Below are 25361 nucleotides of genomic sequence, written 5' to 3'. Positions count from 1 at the left end.
GAACTGCTTCCATCTTTAGAATTCATGGTATAACACTCATGAATCCACAATCACAATTATTTTCATACCTTTTTCATTCCCAAACATCCCGGAGACTGATTACTTCCAATTGAAAATACGTTTTATTTAATTTGTTCGAATACATTGATATGTCAAGTATCGTTTAAACAACCCAATACAATATATTTTACTTTTTCTTTTTTTAATTGGCTAGCTGGATAAAAGAGGGAGCTGTAATAAGATCATATAGTGAAATGGATGAAATAAATGTTATGTAATTTATCCTGCACTGTGTGTGAAGCGTATCAGGCAAACTTTGTGTTCGGCCACAATTTGTTTAACACATACCTCTTCAGACAAGTGGGTTTGTGCTTTTTTTCTGTCCACAGGCCAACTTTCTATGTATAGCAACTCCTCTCTTTACGATAAGATCTCTCAGGGAAGTAGCAGTAAGGAAAAGGTTAGTGTTAAGCATTGGGCTAGGATCAGGCACAGGGCAGGGGATGGCTAGGTTTAAAGGGATCCAAGCAGTTTTTTTCCTGCATTTTGTCCTGGTTTCTAATAGTAGTAGGTGCTGCCGTTGTCCCTCCCCCCCTCTGCCCTTTTTATCCAGGGGAAGGTGTGAATGTAATCAAGTGTGACTTCTCTAAATTGTTTGAAGAACAGCAGTGTCCTATCCCCCCTCTCCCCTCTCTGATGAAAGCTTTTTTTGCGTATTGCCACTGCTAATTACAGCAGTCCTTATCTGTTTGCTATTTCTGCAGAGGGCAGGCCAGGAAAATAGGGTAATAAGAGCCATTTAAATGTAAAAAGAATAAGTAGAATGGATTTTTTTTTGTAATGAGCAACATTGCTAACATGCATTTTTAATGTTCTTTTGAGATACCCTGGGGGCTACAAAATGCTGCTCGGTTCATTTTAAGCAAGGTGGAGGAAATGGGCCAGGAGAGGTCACACAAGGGCACAGCTGAATAGGATATTGAGGCTGAACTAGATACACACACTGAACTCGCACCACACAGGGCATGGGGTTACAGGAACACTTACTACAATTCAGTGACAAATACAGAGACCAGACAGTACACAATTGCTATATTCACTCATTAAACTTATACTGCACAGTAACTGATACATGTGGCTGGGTCCATGCCCCGATTCAGGATTAATGAGATGTGAGCTTCTAGTATTTGATAGTTAAGCCAATGCTAAGTATTTATATAATGTATTATGTGTGATCCTTAACTGAAGCTTTTATATTTTTAGTTTTGCCACACCAAGTACTGCATACTTGATCTCATCTAGTGTCCTATTATTAGATTCCATCAGATGGTGGCCCCACACCGAACCATCAGTTCTTATTAATACAGTCTGATTTACTGGGGCATGGCAGAAATGACAAGCATACAGCTAACACATAACCAGTTACCAGGATCATGTCATTGCACATGATTACTACTCTGTGTGGTTCACATTAATAATATGCTCCAAATCACTCCTTCATTTCTTTATAGTGAATACCTTACAATGATAGGCAAGTTAGTCCAGTGACATAATTACGTTCAGTCAAGCACAGCTGATAGCAATGAGTCAAAGTGGTTAATTCAAGAAATATTTAATTCTAGGGGTAAAGTGACAGCACTTCTTCCATGTTGTTTAGACGACAGCCTCCTGTGACAAAATCCCTTGCTATTGGATCAAACATAACACAACAGGCAGCCCCCTACTTCCAAAGACTTGAGTTAAAATTAACCAAAAAACGTTGTTAATACAATATGTTTGAATGCGTAGTTGTCCAAAAGTAAATCATGTACCATGTTTCCTTATGTATAACACATGACTCAACTTACAAACAAATTCATATTACAAACTCTCAGAGCATCACCTGTTTGTAAGTAGGGTAGTGCCTGTACACAACTGCTCGTCTCATTAATAGCATTAGAGACTGAGAGCATGTGTGAGGTGAATCATCAAGGCATGATGATGGTTTAAAAGTTGCATGTTTTAGCATTTTTTATTGCACACTATTTGTAAGGAAATTGCAATTTTTTTTAATATTAAAGATTTTTCTTAAGTGCTACGACCAAAAGGATTTCCTGTACTTGTGGTCACATAGCACAGAGTTAGTAGTGTGGCTAGCTGGTGTGTCCCTGTCCTCTAGTGCTCTACTTTTGGAATTTCTTATCATTTTCATCTTGCAATTTTTATTGTCATGCAAAGCTCGCGCTAGTTATGCCTGTAAATTGCATTTTATTAACCAGTTCACTGTTCCCAGAATCGCAATGTCTGGAGAATACGCTATGCTAATTACAATGGAAGTAGAATTATCACAGCAATCTCAGGAAGGCAGTTCTTTTTCCAGCCTAACATTCATTTCCTGTGTGTTCTGGGGAGAGCTATAAAAAAGAATAATGTGACTGTGATAAAATTATGCAAATAGGCGGAATGAGAATTGCACTGAATAATTAAATCAACAGGACAATGAGGAAAAACATGGAAACTGATGAGAAAAAAGTTAATTTAAGAAATAAAGCATAATATGTTACCAGTTATAAAATGGAGCCCCCTCCTCTTTCCACCAACACATACCGTATGTATTGTTTAAGCAGCATACATTCTTACGGTACTGGTATCCTTCTCTGGTCAGTATAAGAAAGGATACCAAGATATCAATGCCAAGAGATCTGCTTATAAAATAACTTTACTGAACATAACAAATAAAATTGCAGTTTTTTGTTCAGTGTTTACCCTCTGTAAAATATTTCCTGACCCCGATTTACATTCTTCCAATTATCACAGGTGGTGACATCTTTACTGCTGGCAGGAGCATCACTGCAGAATGTTTGTTTCTGCTGACTTCCGATCATTCAGTAAACAATCTAGTCTCCCAGAATGCTCTGAGAGGAGAATTCCACATACCTAGTCAGCTTAGGCCAGCAGTTCTCAAACTGGGCTTCACAGCACTCTGATGCGTCACCAGAACTTTCCTGGGGTGCTGTGGCCTGGTCTGTCTGGCGCATGTTTTTGTGTTGGCATAGGTTTTTTTGTCAGTGCATGTTTCTATTTTCTGTGACATGCTAATTGCTGTGCTTGACCCACACAACAGAGCCGTCGGAGCAGCACCGCCCCTCACACATGTGCATGGACAGCTCTAAATGGTCCACTGAATACTGGTGGGCTGTTCCAGAAGAGCAGGGCTATCAGAGCCACCCCACTCCCAGACCCCGTGCCATTCCAGGGACTCCTGGCCGCCATCTTGACCCAGCACAACAGCTCACAGTAAGGTTCATTAACTGTCCCCCCCCTCGGGCGGCAGCAGTGGGGGAGAAATCTCAGTTTTACTTTGAGGCCACCCAGCACACTTTTGTACCAAGTCCAGTGCGGTTATCCATGAATGATGGGCATACTTTCAGGACCCACACCTTACAGGCCCCACACTGTTTTTAATGAAGGGTGGGCATGCTTCCACATGTTTCAGGCCCCCACCACCCCTCGCTCTGCTCCCCACCACCCCTCACTCTGCTGCAGCCCTCATTCTACTCCCCACCACCCCTCACTGTGCTGCAGCCCTCACTTTACTCCCCACCACCCTCACTCTGCTGCACCCCTAACCCTGCTCCCCACCACTCCTCACTCTGCTGCAGCCCTCACTTTACTCCCCACCACCCTCACTCTGCTGCAGCCCTCACACTGCTCCCCACCACTCCACACTCTGCTGCCGCCCACATGCTGCTCCCCACCACTCCTCACTCTGCTGCAGCCCACATGCGGATCCCCACCACTCCTCACTCTGCTGCGGCCCTCATGCTACTCCCCACCACTCCTCACTCTGCTGCAGCCCTCACTTTACTCCCCGCCACACCTCACTCTGCTGCACACCTCACTCTGCTCCCCTTACTTTGCTCACTACCACCCCTCGCTCTGCTCCACCTCACTCCTTACTCTGCTGCACCCCTCACTCTGCTCCCCTCACTTTGCACTACCACTCCTTGCTCTGCTCCATCTCACTCCCTACTCTGCTGCACCCCTTGCTCTGCTCCCCACCACCCCTCACTCTGCTGCAGCCCTCATTCTACTCCCCACCACCCCTCACTGTGCTGCAGCCCTCACTTTACTCCCCACCACCCTCACTCTGCTGCAGCCCTTACCACTCCTCGCTCTGCTCCCCACCACCCCTTATTCTGCTGCACCCATCACTCCTCACTCTGCCCCCCCCCCCCCCACACACACACACTCTGTTCTCCACCACACCTCAGTCTGCTCACTACCACCACTCGCTCTGTTCCCCATCACTATGCTCCCCACTACCCCTTATTCTGCTTCATCCCTTACTCTGCTCCCCATCACGCCTCATTCTGCTGCAACCATTACTCTGCTCCCCACCACCCTCACTCTGCTCATTCTCTCCTCCCCAGCACCCTCAATGCATTTCTTTGGGTGGAGCTCTGCCTAAATATGTGTGGAGGGCTATGGCAAATTATGTTTGGTGGGGCGGAGGAGCTCTGCATAATTATGTCTGCAGATTTATGTGATAGTGCGCCTCATTATGCTTAGGGAGACTCTCCCTTGTAAATCTTCAAACAATTAGTCAGAGGCCCCTCTATGAATCCCTAAGCTTAAAGGCAGAGGCCAATGCAGAAACCAGGAAAAGTGGGTATCCTGAATAACTGACTGCATTCTGTCATGTCACTTCAAAATGTTACACTCAAATCCAAAGGTATATTAATACAGAGGCACCCTGTGTATGTCTTTAAACATCTTGGTAAGTAAGAACAGGGCACTTGTTCCACTATTGGCTAAATACACCTGTCAATAACAGTGCAATAAAGTTCTGAGGCGGCCCACGTAGTTTCTGAGAACACTGGAGCTCTGGATAGAGGTTCATGGTTAAAATTAATCTGTAAATGTTGATAGAACATAAACATTGCATTTAATGAGTTAAATTTAGTACAAAAATATATATAACAAATATAATTACTATACAAGTCATGTTGCAACACAATGCTATTACAAGGACACTGGGATACAAACAGTAAAATTATAAATACATATGTGCACATACATGTAAGATGTAGTAAATGAAATTAATGATCTTGTATGTAGCAGTTGGCATTATTAATCTGAAAACTCTACAAGACTTAGGGCTTGTTCACACTAAGGGCTTTTTCACCTTTTTTTAAGTGCTGGCGATTTTCAAAATCGCCCTAAAAGCGCTTGTGCAATGATTCTCTATGAGAGTGTTCACATCTGAGCGATTCGATTCTGGTCCACTCACCAAAGCGCTGCCTGTACCATTTTTGGGGCGATTCGCCACAATGGACGGTATAGGGAAATCGCAATGATTCGAAAATCGCTTTGTATATTGATTTTACCATCGCATTTTTTTATGAATAAATACATTGTATTTATACATTTCCGGCTGAAATACTTCACTTCCTGACTGACATCAGGAAGTGAAAAAACAGAATCGCTCTGCAAAATTGCTTAGAAAAGCGCTTTATAAAAATTGCAGCGCCAAAAAAAAAAACAAACGCTGGCGTCAGCAATTTCTATTTTGGATGTGAACAAAGCCTTACTGACAGGTTTTGGACTAGTCAATCTCCTCATAACCTTAACCACGTAACGACCAGCCGGCTGGTCGTTTGTGGATTTCCATGGAAACGTTCCATGTCAGTTTACGGCGGGGGGCTCTGTGAACAGCCTGCGAGCCTCCGATCGCGGCTCGCAGGCGAAATGTAAACACGCAGGGAAGAAATCCCTGGTGTTTACAGCGTACGGCGCTGCTGTCACAGCAGCGCCGTAAAGGAGATTGGCGATCCCCGGCCTCTGATTGGCCGGGGTTAGCCGCCGTCTGATAGGCTGAAGCCTATCTGAGGTCGGTACAGGACGGATCGCTGTCCTGTACCGCCTATAGTGATGAGGAGAGGGAGGGAAGGAGAGGGAGGGCGGAATAGCGTTGCAGAGGGGGGCTTTGAGGAGCCCCCCCCCCCGCTAAACACAAACAGGCGGCGGCGATCAGACCCCCCCAGCAGGACATCCCCCTAGTGGGGAAAAAAGGGGGGGGTAGTCAGATCGCCCTGCCTAAAACCTGATCTGTGCTGCGGGCTGGAGAGCCCACCCAGCACAGATCATTGCAAAATCACGCATTCCTTAAGTGGTTAAGAAAGCACTCCATTGCAAGAACTTGGTAGGCATGAAGAGTTGGATTCAACTAAACAAATGAGAAGGAGGAGGCAAGATGCCGCCCAGCTTCCCTACTCGCATGAACACTATTCTGACAGTAGAATTGAGAAACTCCATTGAGTGAGTTGGGGACTGCTATGCACATGCTGGGTTCTCTGCAGGCGCGGCCCTGACTGAGAACCATCTAATAGGTGTACAAGGTTTTATAGTCCCCCAACCCCCTTTCAGCACATCTTGACAGATGTGTGTCATTTCTTAGAATTAATTTTGATGGACTTGATCCCCTGGATTTACCGGTAGCTATTGCTTTGATTAAATACATGTTCCAGGTTTGAAACCTTTTTTTGTATTATGTTTTTTCACCTAGATACCCCAGATGCTTCAACAGGAACTTTCAGCTCCATTTACCATAATCAACAGAAAGGGTTAACCTGCTGAGCGGTCTGGACGAGCTCAGCTCGTCCAGTACCGCCGGAGCCTGCCGCTCAGGCCCTGCTGGGCCGATTTGGCTCAAATAAAAAGCAGCACACGCAGCCGGCACTTTGCCAGCTGCGTGTGCTGCCTGATCGCCGCCGCTCTGCGGCGATCCGCCGCGAGCAGCGGCGAAAGAGGGTCCCCCCAGCCGCCTGAGCCCAGCGTAGCTGGAACAAAAAGTTCCGGCCAGCGGATCGGAGGCGTCAGGACGTCGGCTGACGTCCATGACGTCACTCTGCTCATCGCTATGGCGACGATATAAGCAAAACAAGGAAGGCTGCTCATTGCGGCCTTCCTTGTTTATTCTGGGCGCCGGAGGCGATCGGAAGAACGCCTCCGGAGCGCCCTCTAGTGGGCTTTCATAGTTGGCTGCATGAAATAGTTTTTTTTTTAATTAAAAAAAACCCCTCCCGCAGCCTCCCTGGCGATCTTAATAGAACGCCAGGCAGGTGTTTGTGATGCAAAAACTAGGGTTAACCAGAGTAAGCTCCATAAGAGCTTCTTTCAACGCAATCACAACCATCTCCTCCACCCTTAACAAGTGTAGCCATCTTGACCCCCGCCCCCTTTCCCCCGATATCAAGTGTAGCCCCCGAGCCCTTCCCCACCACGACAAGTGCAGGTATCATAAACCTCGCACTTCTGCCTCCAAAGCAAATGTGGCCAACATTGCCCGCACCCATAAAAAGTGCAATCCCCCCCCAAGCGTGGCCAACAAAATGTATGGCCAACATATCCTATCCTGACCCCCATAAAAGTGTTGTCAACATAACTTCACTCCCTTCTCATGTCTCATGATGAGTACATCCACAGAAACCCTGTTCCCACCCAGCAAATGACAACCGTGAACCAATTATTCCCCCACCATCCATTTACCACTTTCCATATGCTGAGAGACACAGCAGTGTAAAGAGGCTATTTACTAGCAATCATGTATAAATGACCATTTATAGGTGAATGTGTGTTACAACACTGAGTCATTTCTAGCCTTTTAGCCAGTAAATACATACATCTAACAATAGTTTTTTGTTAAACTTCTCTCCAGTAAAATAAGCAGTATGAGGTGTTACCTCGCAGAGATTAAATCATTAACTTGTCAAGAAATATCAGTGAAGAATTTGAGCTTTTCATGTGCACACACCCAGGGCAGAGCATTCCTCATTTTCAGCCATTAGAGTAACTCCCAGAGAAAATAACCGTGAATGAGAAACGTGACTATAGGCTTATGAAGAAACAAGACATACCTTGCCCAGTAAGAACTTATTTCACAGTGTGACACCACAAGACAAGAGGGACAAACAATGCTTTCAGAATGTCCTTTACTTGTGTCTCATTCTACCCAACACTGCCATTTTTATGGGCTTTTTACAATTTACAAAGTACCCTGAATAATGAACATCCCAAGTGGAAAAACTGGGAGTTTTTTTTCCAGTGTTTGTTTTGCCAATGACATTGACCAGACATAATACAATACATTTGAAAATCAGTCTTCACACTAACTTTCCTCTATTTCATTCTATTACCTATGGGTGAGACAAATAGTGTATGCAATACTTAATGGCCAACTACACTGATGAATACTAGTAACAGACTTGCATCCAATGTAATGTTTGCCATAATGTCCTTAACATTTCACTAGTTAACTTTGGACACCTATTTGAACCTAATATCGACAATAGTGTAATGTTTATACCACAGTCTAGGACCAATATGGGGGGAGGTCTCGTCATCTAAACCTACCAGTATGTTTTCGGGATGTGTGAGTAAACTACTGGGTGAACATACGAATTCAATGCAGAAAGAGTACTACCCAAGAAGCAAATCTGGGACACTCCACAGTGAAAGTGCTAGCTACTTAGCTAGCATGCTGTTATTAAACTACATCAGTCTTAAAATGTAAATTATATTCATTTGTAATCATGTCATCATTTATAAAACTGCTTCTGAATTATCACCCTGAAAATAGAGTATATTTTTCTCTCTAATAAATGTACATGTGATCATTAAATAATACAATTTATTTTATTACTTCTGCTTCTATAGCAGACAGGTTAAAAAACTACTCAAAGCAATCGCTACCTTATAAAGGGTTTCCAAGCTAAGGGGCACAGATATTATTTATTTATTTATTTATTTATTTGTTGTATTTATAAAGCGCCAACATATTACGCAGCGCTGGACATTAATTTAGGTTACAGACAATATTTAGGGGTGACAAACAGCAAAATGACAATACAGGAATACAAGAAAACCAGATCACACAGCACAGTTTGAGCATAAGGTAATGCTTAGTCAGTCACTGGATGGGAGCATGGAGATTAGGCAAGTTAGGTTCACTCAAATGCATAGCATGGGTGCACAGTAATAGAGGTGCATGATCAGGTAGGACACAAAAGGAGTGAGGACCCTGCCCAAAGGCTTACAATCTACCAAACTTAATTCACAACTAAACCTGTTTGTCACCTTAACCACTTAAGTACCGCAGTGTGAAACCCCCCTAAAGACCAGGCCATTTTTCACTAAATAGGCCACTGAAGCTTTAAGGCCAGGCTGCAGGTCCGTACAACTCAGAACACAAGTTATTCCCCCCCCCCCCCCCCCCTTTTTTTCCCCACCAACAGAGCTTTCTGCCGTTAGGGTCTGATTTCTCCCCCAATGTTTATTTTTCGTATAAATATTTATTTCATTATTTTATAAATACATTTTACCTTTTTTTTAATTATTTTTCTAACCGTCCCTTCCTCCCTCCACCTGCCAGCCAATCATAGCGATCGGCTGTCATAGGTTTCATCCTATGACAGCTGATAACTCCTGTCTCCCCCAGGGGGACAGTGCTGCTGTAGATGGCAGCACTGTACATAATAAATAGACGGCGGTTTCACCGTCTAACAGTCTCCAAGCGGCGATTGCCACTGGGAGACTGATGGCAGTGCGGAGAGGTTAAAAGAGAGAATTTGTCATGATTTGGCAATTATAAGAGTCTAAACGCTCTCTCTTAAAAAGCTTATAAGTCTTACCTGTCAGGGATAGCTATCAGTCCTGTTTCTTTTCTTGTTCTCTTTTATTAAAAAATATACACACTAGGTAAATATGAAGTGGGGTCAACAATCCTCTACATACTGCAATGACACAGTTATTAATATCACTGTACAGGCTGTGCAGAAATGGCTATTCATGCAGCATTGGTAGAAGTGGAAGTGATGCCACATGCACGCCCGTGCATGGCATATGGAATGGTCATTCAAAGATCATGTGATGAAGCCACACATGCATACTTGCACCAACAATCGTTTGTGATCTTTTGATAATAGTAACTGCCCAGATGGATCAACCAGGAAAGACCATCCAATTTTCCCTAGAATCATCATTGGTCACTATTCCCTAAGCTCATCTCCTGTCTTGAAAGAACCACTATCACGAAAAAAGTAGGCAGAAAAAAAAACCCTGAGAATCCCCCATTAGGAGATGGACTGGCCCAAACCCTGTCGGTTCTGTCAGATTTTAACTGCCTACTTTTTTCACGATAGTGGTCGTTTAATAACGATTCTGTGCTGTTACTATTACCATGGTGATCAAGCATGTATTATTCACTAAGCAATTTACCTTAGGCAAACCTTAAAGGACAACTGAAGTGAAGAATATATGGAGGCTGCCATATTTATTTCCATTTATACAATACCAGTTGCCTGGCAGCCCTGCTGGTCTATTTGGCTGCAGTAGTGTCTGAGTAATGCCAGAACCAAGCATGAAGCTAATCTTGTCAGAACTGACAATGTCAGAGACACCTTATCTGCTGTATGCTTGTTCAGGGTTTATGGCTAAAAGTATTAGAAGTAGAGGATTAGCAGGATAGCCAGGCAACTGGTATTGTTTAAAAGGAAATAAATATGGCAGTCTCCTTATCACTCTTGCTTCAGTTGCCCTTTAAAGAAAACCAGAGATTTTAAAACACAAGGAATCAATACTTACACGGGGGCTTCTTCCCACCCCATAAACACGTGTGAGTTCCTCGCCGTCCTCCCGCGGTCTGCCGTTCAGCCGCAATCAGCCCCGGTAATTGCTTCAGTCGCGTCAGTCCGAGTCTTCTGTGTATGAGCGGGAGGTCCGCACATGCGCCGAAGACCCAGATTGGACCCAACTGAAGCAGTTACCACGGCTGATCGTGGCTGAATAGCAGACCGCGGGAAGACAGCGAGGGACTCACACGTGTTTATGAGGTGGGAAGAAGCCACGGATAAGTATCGATTCTTTATGTTTTAAGATCTCTGGTACACGTTAAAATAAGGATTCTGTCTTTAAAGAGACTCTGTAACAAAATTTTCAGCCTTATTTCTTCTATCCTATAAGTTCCTATACCTGTTCTAATGTGGTCTGTCTTACTGCAGCCTTTCCTAGTTGCACAGTGGCTGTATTATCTTTGTTATATAATCTAATCTTCTTTCCTTTGTCAGCTTTGTCGGCTCAGGCAGGAATGTGCTGCTCTGCTGTGAGAGGTAGAAGTTATACACACCCTCTCCACGCCCCCTCCAGGCTCTGTATGTGTCACAGACTGAGCTTCTCTCAGCCTATCACATGCTGGTTAGCAGCCATGTTTTTTGTTTGTCAACATTGCCTAAAACTGGCAATTAGAAGCCAGGATTGCAGCAGGGAGTGGGAGTGGCAAAAACAGCAAAGAGGGGCCCAGGAGAACATAATGAATAGAATGGTATGCCTTTTATTGTAAGAATTTTAGAGTATAGATTCTCTTTAACCACTTGAGGACTGCAGTGTTAAACCCCCCCTAAAGACCAGGCCTTTTTTCTTAAAAAGGGCCACTGCAGCTTTAAGGCCTCGCTGCAGGGCCGCACAACACAGCACACTTTTCTCCCCACCAACAGAGCTTTCTGTTGGTGGGGTCTGATCGCTCCCCCAATGTTTATTTTTTTATATAAATCTTTATTTGATTATTTTCTAAATAAATTTGACTTTTTTAACATTTATTCCCTAGCCCTCCCTCCCCCCACCAGCCAATCAGCATGATCAGCTGTCATATCACTATCCTGTCTCCCAGGGGGAACAGCCGTGTGACACGGCTGTCCCCAGTACAGTGTACCGTGGATCACAGCGATGTACAAGCTAATTAGACAGCGATTTCGCCATCTAACAGTCTCCTAGTGGCGATCGCCCCTGGGAGGCTGAAGGTGGAGCTCTGCCTACCAAGCGGAGATGCACACTCATCAGTGCGTGCGATCTCCTGCAAAACAGGCCCAAAGGACCTTACGCCAATCGGCGTTAGGCGGTCGGCAAGAGGTTAAGTTAAGCAGTGATTTCTAAAGTTAAGGTTTCAATCCTTAAAATAACAACAGAATTATAAAGTTAAGGATAGGATGTTAATTCACAGAGAGGAATGCATGTCTAAAGCGTGTGAGGAGTTATCAGATGGCCTGAGCTGTCGTTAAGTGGAGTGCTACTACTGATGCAATGTAAAGTGATGCACTCTGAGCTTTCTGCTTTATTTTTTACTAGGGTATGCTGAAGGGGACTCTGTATAGAGAGAAATATACACAGCAGGTACACAAAAAGGGAGGGAGAGAGAGACACCGTGCATTTAAAAACACACACACACACACACTAGCTGTAATCGTCCTGGCAGCAGGAGGGGTGGAGCTACATCCTACCTGTGTGTGCTTCTCCCATCCCTACCTACTGCATGTGAGAATAACTACAGAGGTTATAACTTAAAGAGGAACTGTAGTGAAAATAATAAATAAAATTTCTTTTTGCTTACAATATTCATTTATAGATGATTTAGTTAATGTTTCCCCTGATTTACATTCTGAAATGTATCACTGGTGGTGACATCTTTTATTTCTGCCAGATGATCTGTATGGAATGTTCATTACAGAGAGTTCTATGCACAGAGGGAGACATTGCTTTCTTGGCAGTTGGAAAAAGCCGTTATTTCCCACAATGCAACGAGGTTCACAGACCACAAACTGACAGTACTTTGGTTATGACATCACACTGTGGGAGGGGTTTCACCACAATATCAGCCATACATACCCCCCGATCTATTCAAGAAAAGGTAAAGATATATTGTGGGGAAGGGTGTATCAGCTACTGATTGGAATGAAGTTCAATCCTTGGTTAAAGTTCCTCTCTACGGACTGATGTGATAAGACAACACTTTCACTGTGAAAGCTTATCACTACATATTAATAAGGCAAGCTTCTTTAGTGAATCAACACTAAAATTACTGATTGATGTGTGTTGATAAGTCTTCACTTGCCTAATTATCACCAGCGTGATCTTAGTGAATTGTGGCCATTGTTCTTTATGTTTTCACTTTGCTGGGCTGTTTTTTCAATGAAACATTGGCTGACAACCAGTTGCAAATCATTTGTTTTCAGGGACTATCATCTAGCCTTGGTCTGAGGCATAAGAAACTGTTTAAAGGGACTCCGAGGACGGTGGTGGACCTCCCGGTCCTCATACGGAAAAAGATACTGCTGTAAATGGATGCAAATGGATACAATACATATGTTACTCCTATTGCGTGCATTGTTGGCTGACCAGGCAGTCAAAGTGTAATGCATATGGAAAAAGGTCCTGCTATACATGGATGCAAATAAAAGAGGACAGCCTCAAATGGGGATGGTGGTGGGGTGGACATGTGAAAAAAAGTAGGGTCTTCACAAGGGTGTTAAGGCAGAAGCAAAAGAGTTTGCTTAGGGAGTAAAATATAAAATAGGGCTCTGCTTATTGACTCCTATAAGCATGTGCCACAAAGTCGGTCCCTATGCCAAATTACCTATGATGATTGTTATTGCTGTTTACCTTACTGTTGCAAAGATTTCCCTCATTTTCTTTACGGTCATGGAAAACAGGAAGTGTGGGAAATATATCCAGTGGGATACAGATCCTAAAAACATTACAGAGGTTATATCTTGTTCCTATTGTAACAAGAGTTTAGTCGGAGTTATACTTTAATTGCTTCTAACATAAGAAAAGAAGTGCAAATGATGATACTAACTTCATCACACCCCTATACTATCTGAGGATAACATATACTAATTAAGCAACTGTAGCATCAGCACTCTTCTCCTATCCAAATATTTTCTCTCTACAGCTTAACTAAATCCATCTCATTTACTACACAGAAAGCCACCTCCCTTTCTATCTGCAAAAGCATTGAAAAAGGAGCCTGCTTAATCCTCTGATGGTAAAAATTGCTGTGTGTTTGTATACAGTGCTGTGACATATTGTGATTGTACATTACATGCCCACCTTACTGCATGTATATATAGTGCAGCATTTGACAACAGATCTTTCTACAGGCCTAAACACGATCTGCTTCTGTTCTGGAACCACGCCATCATATCATTTGGGAGATGCCAAGAGAAGAATTCCAGATCTGTCTCTCAGATTATAAATGCGCTAAAGTTTGTAGCTTTCGTTAATCTTGTTTTCAAGGTATTTGAGAGTTGTTTACTGTCATTTTTATGAGTTATAGATGAGATCACTGTAAAAACACTGTCATTTTAGTGCAATGGCGAGGATGTAAGACTTAAAAGTATAATTAGTGCTGATGTACGGGTAACATGCTTTAGTGAACAGAAGATTAGAGAAACAACACAAATGTAGCAGCACAACACACTGAAAAATAGATTAACGATACTACAGTTCTAGACTCTTTAGCATACACTTTAGATTTGTTTTCTTAGGGGTAGTTTGAAAACCGAAAAATAACGCTCGTATAAATGCTCAGTTACTGTTGCTCTTAAAGAGAAACTCCGACCAAGAATTGAACTTTATCCCAATCAGTAGCTGATACCCCCTTTTACATGAGAAATCTATTCCTTTTCACGAACAGACCATCAGGGGGCGCTGTATGGCTGATATTGTGGTGAAACCCCTCCCACAAAGAAATTCTGAGTATGTACTCTTGGCAGTTTCCTGTCTGTGAACCCTGTTGCATTGTGGGAAATAGCTTGTTTACAGCTGTTTCCAACTGCCAAAACAGCAAGCAGCAGCTACATCCCTTGCCAGCAGTAAAAATGTCCCCATGTGATAAATGTCAGAATATAAATCAGGAATTTAAAGAGAACCCGAGGTGGGTTTGAAGAATTTTATCTGCATACAGAGGCTGGATCTGCCTATACAGCCCAGCCTCTGTTGCTATCCCAAACCCCACTAAGGTCCCCCTGCACTCTGCAATCCCTCATAAATCACAGCTACGCTGCTGACAAACAGCTTGTCAGAGCTGGCTGTGTTTATCTCTATAGTGTCAGTCTGCTGCTCTCCCCGCCTCCTGCAGAACTCCAGTCCCCGCCTGCATCCTTTCCCTCCCTGCTGATTGGAGGGAAGGGGCGGGGCAGGGACTGGAGCTATGCAGGAGGCGGGGGAGCAGCTGAGACTGACACTACAGATGTAAACACAGCCTCACAGCATGGCTGTGATTTATTAGGGATTGCAGAGTGCAGGGGGACCTTAGTGGGGTTTGGGATAGCAACAGAGGCTGGGCTGTATAGGCAGATCCAGCCTCTGTATGCAGATAACATTCTTTAAACACACCTCGGGTTCTCTTTAAAATATTTTACAATGGGCAAACACTGACTAAATCATGTATACATAATTATTGTAAAAATGAAGCATTTTTTTTATTACATTATTTTCACTGGAGTTCCTCTTTAACAAGCATTGATTGTGTGGGCAAGAGTTTCAGGAACAAGCGATGAACAGCGATGCTGTTTTGGCTGCAGCGTGTTCTGTCCAATGGAGTTGGAAGGAGGGATGACAGGTGGTGTACAAGTAAGTGGCAGCCTGTGCTGCAAATATAATGGGCTTGTTCAACACATCATTTAGTGATCCACCATGGCAGCTGAATACATGCTGGATTCTCAGGGAGACATTTATCAAGAGTGTCAGACAAAATATTGGTAGGTTTTTAGAAATCTTTGCAGAACTGTCTCAGACATCTTAAGAAATCACCAAATAGTGCAGTTTTCTTCTTAAACTGTTAGGAATAGGAGGAGTTAGGAATGTTTCTCAGACAGTGCAGTGTGTGAGGGAAATTGCTGTTGCTGAGGTAACTAATACATCTCCTTCCTGTATTGCATCAATGTCCAGCACTAAAAGGGTTAAGCACAGAACAGCTTCACATGATTCAGCAGGGGGAAGGAACACTTCTCAAATCATGCCTAGGCTACACTGCACAAGCTGTAGAAGTGCTAATAAGCACTTCTTAATCTACAGAAGTTTAGGAATGGATTTGCACTTTTATTAACTGTAGTGCAGTTCTAGAACTTCACACTAAACTTCTGCAATTAAGTAGGATTTAAAGAGAGAGTTTGAAGCCTTCTAAAAATCCTATTTTTATTTGACATTTACCTTCAGCAATATCAGTAGTGCTAAAACGCCGCATTCCCATGGCAGAACAATGTCATTAACCCCCCCAAATATCGGGGCAAAATTCCAAGTCATGGATTTTGCTGCCTGGGGAGGCAGAGCTTGGCGCTGTAGTTCTGCCTCCATTAGCATCAATCCCCGCTGATCGTCGCCTCTTCACAGCCCTCTCAGTGAAAGAAGACTGAGATGGGCGGGAAGAGGCGGCGGATCAGCGGGGATTGACACGAGTAGAGGCAGAGGTACAGCACAAAGCTCTGCCTCTACTAGGAAGCGCTCCCCACATTTTGCCCCAGGGATTTGGGGGGTTTATTGACATTGTTCTGTCGTGGGAATGCGGCATTTTAGCACTGCTGATAATGCTGAAGATAAATGACAAGTAAAAAGAGGCTTTTTAGAAGGCTTCAGACTCTCTTTAACCTCCTTAGCAGTAACCCCGTGCTGGACACAGGGTAAGCCGCCGCGGAGGATTCCTCATTCCCTGCTGGGCCGATTTGCATCCTTTTTTTTTTCAAACACGCAGCTAGCACTTTTCTAGCTACGTGTTTGTTGCGATCGCCACCGCCGCCCGCCACGATACAGGGCCCCCCCCCCCCGCATACCCCTTGCACAGCCTGGCCAATCGCCGTCAGGCTGCGCTATGGGGTGGATCGGGACTCCCTGTGACGTCACGACGTCGAAGACATCGATGACGTCACTCCGTTCGTCGCCATGGTGACGGGGGAAGCCCTCAAGGAAATCCCATTCAGAACAGGATTTCCTTATGGGCAAGCAGCGCCGGCGGCGATCTGAAGCTACGGGGGGACGGGGAGAGGGGGGAAGCATGTAGCTAGCGCTAGGCTAGCTACATGCTAAAAAAGATGAAAAAAGTGAAAAAACCCTCCCGCGGCCGTGCAGCCGCAGGAATCATACCGCCAGGAAGGTTAAGAAGTTTCTTATTATCATGCAGAACTGTTCCCCCTGCTGGTTAGAACAGTTTAACCACTTGCCGACCGCACACTCATACCGTGCGGCGGCAAAGTGGTAGCTGGAGGACCAGCGGCGTAGATCTGCGTTGCCAGGTGCCTCCCTAATTAATCAGGAAAGGCCACTCACGCGAGTGGCCGTTTCCTGTTAGATCACGGAGCGGGTCTCCGTGAATAGCCTGCGAGCCGCTGATTGCGGCTCGCAGACTAAATGTAAACGTAGGAGACATTTGTCTCCTTTGTTTACATTGTATGGCGCTGCTGCGCAGCAGCGCCGTAAGGCAGATCGGCGATCCCCGGCAAATCAGCGGCCGGGGATCGCCGCCATGTGACAGGGGACAGCCTGTCACTGGCTGCACAGGACGGATAGCGAGGACGGAGGAGAGGGAGGGGGTGAATTTCGCCGCGGAGGGGTGCTTTGAGGTTCCCCCCCCCCGCAACATGCCAGCCAGGAGGAGCGATCAGACCCCCCCTGAACATCATCACCATAGGGGGGGAAAAAGGGGGGCGATCTGATCGCTCTGCGTGCCAGCTGATCTGTGCTGGGGGCTGCAGAGCCCACCCAGCACAGATCACAAAAATAGCGCTGGTCCTTAAGGGGGGGTAAAGGCTGGGTCATCAAGTGGTTAAAGGGAACCTTAGTTGAGAAGCATATGGATCTTTCCTTTTAAAATACTACCAGTTGTCTGACTCTCCTGCTGATCCTATGTATCTAATACTTTAAGCCACAGCCCCTCAACAAGCATACAAAACAGGTGCGCTGACTGAAGTCAGACTGGATTAGCTGCATGTTTGTTTCAGGTGTGATTCAGCCACTACTGAATCTAAAGAGATCAGCAGGACTGACAAGTAACTGGTATTGTTTAAAAGGAAACATCTATATCCCTCTCAGTTAAGGTTCCCTTTAAGAAGAAAAACCAGTTGGTAAAGCTTTGATAAATCTAGCCCTCAGTCCAGACCATTTCCTTGGCTGAGGATTATCTAGCACATGTAAGAGGTTTAGGGCCCATTCACACTGCAATAAAAACCAATGCGTTTTCCAGAATGCAAAAATGGATGCATGTATACTGTCAATCGGAACACCAACACAACAAGCAGGGGCTGGACCGCAAATGCAGAATCTATGGCCTAGTGGTTCCCCCCTCCTATTTATAAGCTTTTCCTGGGGTCTAGTGCCCCTCCTTCATATAGTTTCCTCTTTGTAGTTTAGAGACCCCACCCTGCTCCCCCTTATAGCTTGCACTGATAGCCTAGGGATCCTCCTCCTTCCTTATAGCTTACCCTTGTCGTCTAGTGGTCGCCCTTCATAACTGTACCTTATAGTCTAGTATTCCCTTCAACCCCCTTATAGGTTTCCTTGGTACATTAGTTGTCCCCAGGCCAAGTGCAGTAGGAACACCAGGAAGGAGCCGATTGCTGCAGGACCCATGGGAGGTAAGAGGATAATTACCAGCATCGCTTCTTGCACAATACTCAAGGAGAAAGGGGATCGGACAAAAGGTGGGATACCCTGGTTGTTCCCCTAAATGTCCCACGGGGTGATGAGCACATGCAGGTGCTAGCATGTGTGCTATGCTCATCAGCGCTAAAGGCTCATTTTTAAGTCATTTTGCCATAACTGGTGGCGTATAGGACATACCTACTCGACATGCTGTCTATAAAAGGTTAAAGATGAACTGAGCTATGTTCTTTTTATAACTGTTGTGCAGAGAGTTTATTATGGGAACATTCTTTGAGCATTCTTTGTAAAGACACAATACTTGGTTGCCTGTTTTGAAGAACAATAGATCCCAGTTGTTAGTGACCTAATGCGTGGTACACACCATACAATTTTCTGGAAGATTTACCTGCCAGATTGATTATTTCCAACATGTCCAATCTAAATTTCAATCAATTTTTAAATTTTCCGATAATTGTTTCAATCGATTTTCATAGAACTGAACGAAAATCGATCGAAAAAAAGGTTAAAAAAAGATTGGAAAATCAAAAAATTGATCGAAATTCAGATAGGACATGTTGGAAATAATCAATCTGGCAGGTAAATCTGCCAGAAAATTGTATGGTGTATACCTAGCATAACATGACAGATGACTAACCACACTGTCAGTGGTAGAAGATCGAATTATGAATTTATCTGAAGTAAAAAAAAAAAAGTTTTGGAACATTATAAATCTATAATAATTATAATATTGCACAGAACAAAGGACATTACCATATACATGAAAGAAATGAGATAGTAATCAGTATTGGAAGGGGTGATTAGGGGGGACAGTAAAAGTGAAAAAATATGGAATATTTTAGCACAAGAGAAATATTACTTTAAAATCACTTTGGTTGATCTTGCATTTTACTATAAGTATCATGCTAGTATCAGGTTACACAGATTTGAAGACTTATCCATTTTGAAATAAACATAGTGGAGATTAATGTCAGAATCCTGCAGTTTTGACTTCCGACACAAGAGTGCAGAAATTCAAAAACAGCAGTGAAATGTAATTGTATAGGTGCAATTTTTGTTGAGTATAACGGAGTTATGTAAAGAAAAAAAATCCTGGATACTTACCTCAGTAGAGGGAAGCCTCCCTGACCTCCGTTCCAGTCAGTGGCGTAGCTAAGGAGCTGTGGGCCCGATGCAAGTTTTACGATGGGGCCCCCCTAGCACTCTATACATAATTGATATGGCGCACCAAAACCTGCCAATGGCAACTACAGTGTCAGAGGAGCAAGAAGAGGATGGGGAACAGTTTGTTAATGATTACCACTATTCAAAGTATCTATAGAAGTGATTATTATGAGCACAGGACCAATAGAGAGCTAATAATGTAGTTGAGAGAGGGCCCCTCAGGCCCAAGGGCCCCGATGCGGACGCTACCTCGGCACCCCTTATTGATACGCCCCTGGTTCCAGTGCTGGAACCCTCCAAACATTTTCAATAAGCAAAGCCACTTATGCATGGCTTTTTCTTCCGTGAACAAGTGGTTTCATGCTACTGCGCAGGCACGGCCCATAATCACATATATGCCCAATATGCCCATGTTTGTACAGGGAGAGGAGTGAAGAACAAGAGTGTCCCAGGCAGCAGTGGTGGGGTCAAGGAGGATCAGGAAAGTCTCTGGAGCATGTACAGGCTTCCCTCTACTGAGCAAAGTATCTAGTTGTTTTTTTAAACTTGACTTCAGGTTTGCTTTAACTAGAAAAGCCTCCAAACATACCTATGCTTCCATCTACAAGTCAGTTGTGGAAATGTTACCTACAAATATACCTACAAGTTAATGCGATTTTACAAATTATAAACAACGCAAAGTACAAAGAGAACTGATTTCCAGTTTTGAGTGGGAAAGAGCATAATTTAGATTAGATACTTGTCGTGGTAGCAACAATGCTTTATAATAAATGAAAAATTGACTGCAATTAAACCCAAACACAATCATGTATTTTTACACTTTAATGACTTTTGAATGGACAATTTCACAGCAATCTAGATGCTTTGTTTTCCTAGATAGGCCAAGTGCACCAAAATATGTATTTTAGCATTTCCTCATCACCTCCTTTGTCAAATGAAAAGAGGCTTTTTTTACGCAGAGAAGTACATTTTTTGCTTACATCCATTTTCGAACATACCTAGTAAACATTTTACTGTTAGTGTATAATGTCATGGAATTCTACCTTAAATGTATTCACCATGGAATTTTAGCATAAAACCATCAGAATACAGTTTGATTTTTCTCTAATAACTGCCTTTTGAGATTTACATCATTGTTTAACAAAGATTGGGTCTATGGAGAGTTGGACTGAAGACTTAAGAAAGAGAAAAAAAAATTAAATATTTTGAAAAATGTTCAATATTGTACTCAATATTGACTCATTGGACCATATTCTATTAGCTGTTCTCCTGAGTTTTCCCTGAGGAGATAATTTGTCATCTTATCTAAAAAAATAGTTAGCACTTAAAGAGACTCCGTAACAAAAAATGCATCCTGTTTTTTTTATCATCCTACAAGTTCCAAAAGCCATTCTAATGTGTTCTGGCTAACTGCAGCACTTTATACTATCACCGTCTCTGTAATAAATCAATGTATCTTTCCCCTGTCAGACTTGTCAGCCTGTGTCTGGAAGGCTGCCAAGTTCTTCAGTGTTGTGGTTCTGCTATGTACTCACCCTTCCAGGCCCCTCTCTGCACATTGCCTGTGTGTTATTTAGATTAGAGCAGCTTCTCTCTTCTCTCTTATCTTTTACAAGCTGGATAAATCGTCCTCTGAGTTGGCTGGGCTTTCACATACTGAGGAATTACAAACAAGGGCAAAGCTGTTTGCAGGAAGAAAAGAGCAGCCTGAAACTTCAGTACATGGGGGAAAGAAACACACAAATGATCTCTTGAGATTCAAAAGGAATGCTGTACACAGCCTGCTTGTGTATGGATGTATTTTTCTATGTGTGGACATACTGTACATCAACCTACTTCCTGTTTTGGTGGCCATTTTGTTTGTTTACAAACAAACTTTTAAAAACTGTTTTTAACCACTTTTAATGCGGCAAAATTGTGACAGAGGGTAATAGGAGATGCCCCCTAGCGCACTGGTATGTTTACTTTTGAGCGATTTTAACAATACAGATTCTCTTTAACTGAAAAAGGTAGGTAAAAAAAGTAATTCCAAACTAATTTTGAGTATTTCTATCTTAGAGGTATTTTAATAAATATTTTATTGATAATGTTTGAAAAGATCTAAAGTGGCACATGGAGTAGGATTCGCTCCATGTAGGCTCCAGGGCTCGCTGGACTTTCAGGGCTGAAAACTCAGCATTCAGGACTGCTATATTTATTGGAGGGTTACCTGTGCTATGTCTTAGAGCCTAAGTTCTTAACGTGTGGTATGTGTACCCCAGGGGGTACTTCTGATGGTTCCTGAGGGTACTCAGGCTTGATATACTTAGCCAAGAATAACAAATTTTAGAATTTTAGAAAATGATAAATCTTAACACTTTATAAGATAAGTTAATTAGTTAGTTAATTAAAAGCAATAGTAAATGCTTGGAAATAGTTTAGAACCAATTATCACGTACTACGATTAAATATATATTTGTCAAGGGTACTTGTGATAATGTTTAATATGCTAGGGGTTACTTCGTGAGTACAGGGTATTAAAAGGGGTACATACCAATGAAATGTTGAGAAACACTGTCTTAAGCCCCATCTACACGATATGATTCTTTGTGCGATTCAATTACCATTCTATTTAAGATCCAATTAAATCCAACATGGCTGATCGGGATTCAATTCAATTTGCCATTGTTTTGCAAAATAAACAGACACGCGTCATACTTACCTCCCGTGTAGTCAACTCATCAATCTCTTTCTCCTCTCCTGCTTCCTGTTTGTCCACTGTGATCAATGGAATTCTCCATCCTCCATTTTGAAAATGGTCATTACCCCATAACAGCTTTCTGGTCAGCACACTGTTAAACTGTAACATCGCCCACTTGAGCCATAGGGAAACATGGACATTACCGGGCACATCAGTTGTCCTCTTAGCTATAACTGACAGCAACTGATATATTTCAGATCTGACAAAATGTTGTCAGAACTGGAAGGGTTCATTGTCAGAAGAAAATGGTGAGCTTCTGAGAGGAACTGATGGCAAGGTAACTATGTAATGGTCATTTGAAGTTACCTTGTGTGTTTATTTGAAATAATTTTACTCAGTTCAGGTTCCCTTTAATGTCCTTTACACTGTTCCTCTGCTTGCTCTGAAGCGGTTTGCTTGACTCTGAATAGAAATAGAGATTTGCGGGCAAACTGTTCGCTCACATCTCTACTCTTAATCTTCCCAGTGAGAATCCATGGCAAATCCCCATCTTAAGAGGTACATGTCAAGGTTGTCCCTGGTGCTCTTTGCGCTGGCAATGGAACCTTTGGCGATCCATATCAGACATAACCCTTATATCAAAGTCTATGACCTGGGAAACTGACCCCTAAACTTAGTCTATTTGTAGATGACATACTAATGACACTTCAACAACCTCATGTCCCCAATGTCTTATCAGTACTCCAAAAAGTTTGGGGTGGTCTTACAATAAATGTGGATAAGACCAAAAGTATCTACTCAGCAGAAAAGTTAATAGGATACAGCGCACATGTCCCATTCCACTCAGCAATTAACCCAAAAGACCCGCAAAGCTGTCCAGAGCCTTTAAATGGTCTCAGTCTGGTTCAGTATGCCATACAATCATGTGGAAGTCTGCTGACTTGACAGTTGTCCTGAAGACACTCGCCAGGAGGTTAAGCTCCAAAGGGTCATTGCTAAAGAAGCTGGCTGTTTACAGCATGCTGATGCTGTATCCCTGCATATTCATGGAAAGCTGAGGTGAAGTAAATAAAATGTGGTAGAAATAAACAAGCAAGAGGGATAATCACAACCTTGAAATGGTGCAGTTGGAGTCAGTGCTTCAAGACTCCACCACACGCAGACCTTGTAGGTCACAGGCTACAACTGTTGCATTCCTTGTGTCAAGCCACATTTAAAGCAGAGACAATAGCGTTTTACTTAGGCAAAGGAGAAAACGGACTGGACTTTCGCTCAGTGGTCCAAAAACTGTTTTCACATTAAAGTATTTGGCTTTTCATTTGGAAAATCAAGATCCCAGAGTCTGTTGTGCTGGAAATACACGGGTCGTTTTTTCCGCTCGTTCTTGCTGCTCGATTCTCTTATCTTCCGCTCATTTTTCGTATTTTTTTCCATTCACCTCTATCAGGAATCGAGCGGCAAAAACGATCGAATGAGAGATCGGACATGTTGAAAATTATCTATCTAACCATCTATCTGCTGCAAAAACGACCCGCGTATTCCCAGCATAAGAAAAGTGGAGAGGTGGAGAATCCAAGTTGCTCGAGGTCCATTGTGAAATTTCACAGTCAGTGAGTTGTTTTTGAAGTAATGTGATCTGCTGATGTTAGTCCACTGGGTTTTATCAAATCCAAAGCCAGTGCAGCTGTCTACCAGGAAATTCTAGAGCACATAATGCTTCCCTTTGCTGAAAAACTTTATGATGATGCTAATTCAATTTTCCAGCATGGCTTGGCACCTATCCACACTGCCCAATACATGGTTTAATGACCATGGTGTCACTATACTTGATCGGCTAGCAAACATGCCTCACTTAAATGTCGTAGAGAATCCATGGGGTATTGTCAAGAGAAAGAAGACAAACCAGACCTGAAAAATGAATGCTGTAAGTATCAACAGTATATGAACTTATTAAAATGAATTTCTGAAATAACAGAAATGTGTTGGGTAGATGGGAAACCAGCACTTTTGCTTTTGGTGTACAGATAATGAGTTAAGATAGAATTATTCATCATTAATTCAGACATAAGATACAAAAGTGTGTCTTCAGTGAGATGGTCAATAATAAAAAGAATACTTTTTTGCCCTCAGTTTGTGGAATTACTAAGTATGTGCAGTCATCATCAAACCATATCTATAGAGCGTATTTGAGCAAACTGTATTACACAGAACATACTTTTTGGTTAATCTGGTGTTTTTTTTTTCTGGTCGCTGCAGCAGCTTAGATGGCTTCATCATGAAAGATGCTTTACATGACTGTTTCAGCTGTTAGTAAGAAAGGATTGATTTAGCACAATAATACATACACATACAGTATGCATCATCAAAGTAAACCAAGCAAAGCAGGTGTGTTGCTACGGTAGTGAAAATGTTTTACTTCCTGCTTTGTGCAGATTTATAAACCAATAAGTCAGAGAGAATTCTTGGTATCTATCACCAAGCTGTGTAGTTTCCAGTAGGTTTCCTAAGAAAGTTAAATAATCTGCATACTGAAAACTAAAGATAACATTCATTAGCTGGACATGGGAGAGGAGTTGCTGCATATGGAAAATGAGGCTGCAAATGCTGAGCATAAAAAGTATAAATCTGGTTTGACATTCCGGTGGCAACACTAAGCTAAAGAATTGCTTTTGGCAATCCTATTGCTTAGTATGGCTCAGTCTCCACTTGTGCAGATGCAGAATGGAAATGGAACATACATCCGCAAGGTGTGCATTCCGTACATTCTACATCTGCTTTGTGCAAAAAACACATCCGTTCCGTGTCCGTAGCATTGCTACGCCGGCCCGTACGCATTGCCATTTACCTGTCTTTTCGCCGCTGCTCATCCCGTGCTTGGTACCTTCAGCAGCCTGGGGGCCAGCAGAAGGCAGAAGCATGGCTCTTCATAGGCTGCAACAGGCCAAGTCTCCCTAGCAACAGGGAAAATTCTCATTGGTCCAACGTGAAACAATGAGAATTATTTTTGTTGCTGAGGATTCCCATTGGTCTGCTGCAGCTCAATGGAGAATCCCTG

Source organism: Hyperolius riggenbachi, chromosome 3 (genome assembly GCF_040937935.1).
Source record: "Hyperolius riggenbachi isolate aHypRig1 chromosome 3, aHypRig1.pri, whole genome shotgun sequence".
Taxonomy (NCBI): Eukaryota; Metazoa; Chordata; class Amphibia; order Anura; family Hyperoliidae; genus Hyperolius; species Hyperolius riggenbachi.
The sequence above is the reverse complement of the archived record's forward strand: the minus strand, read 5'-3'. Positions refer to the sequence as shown.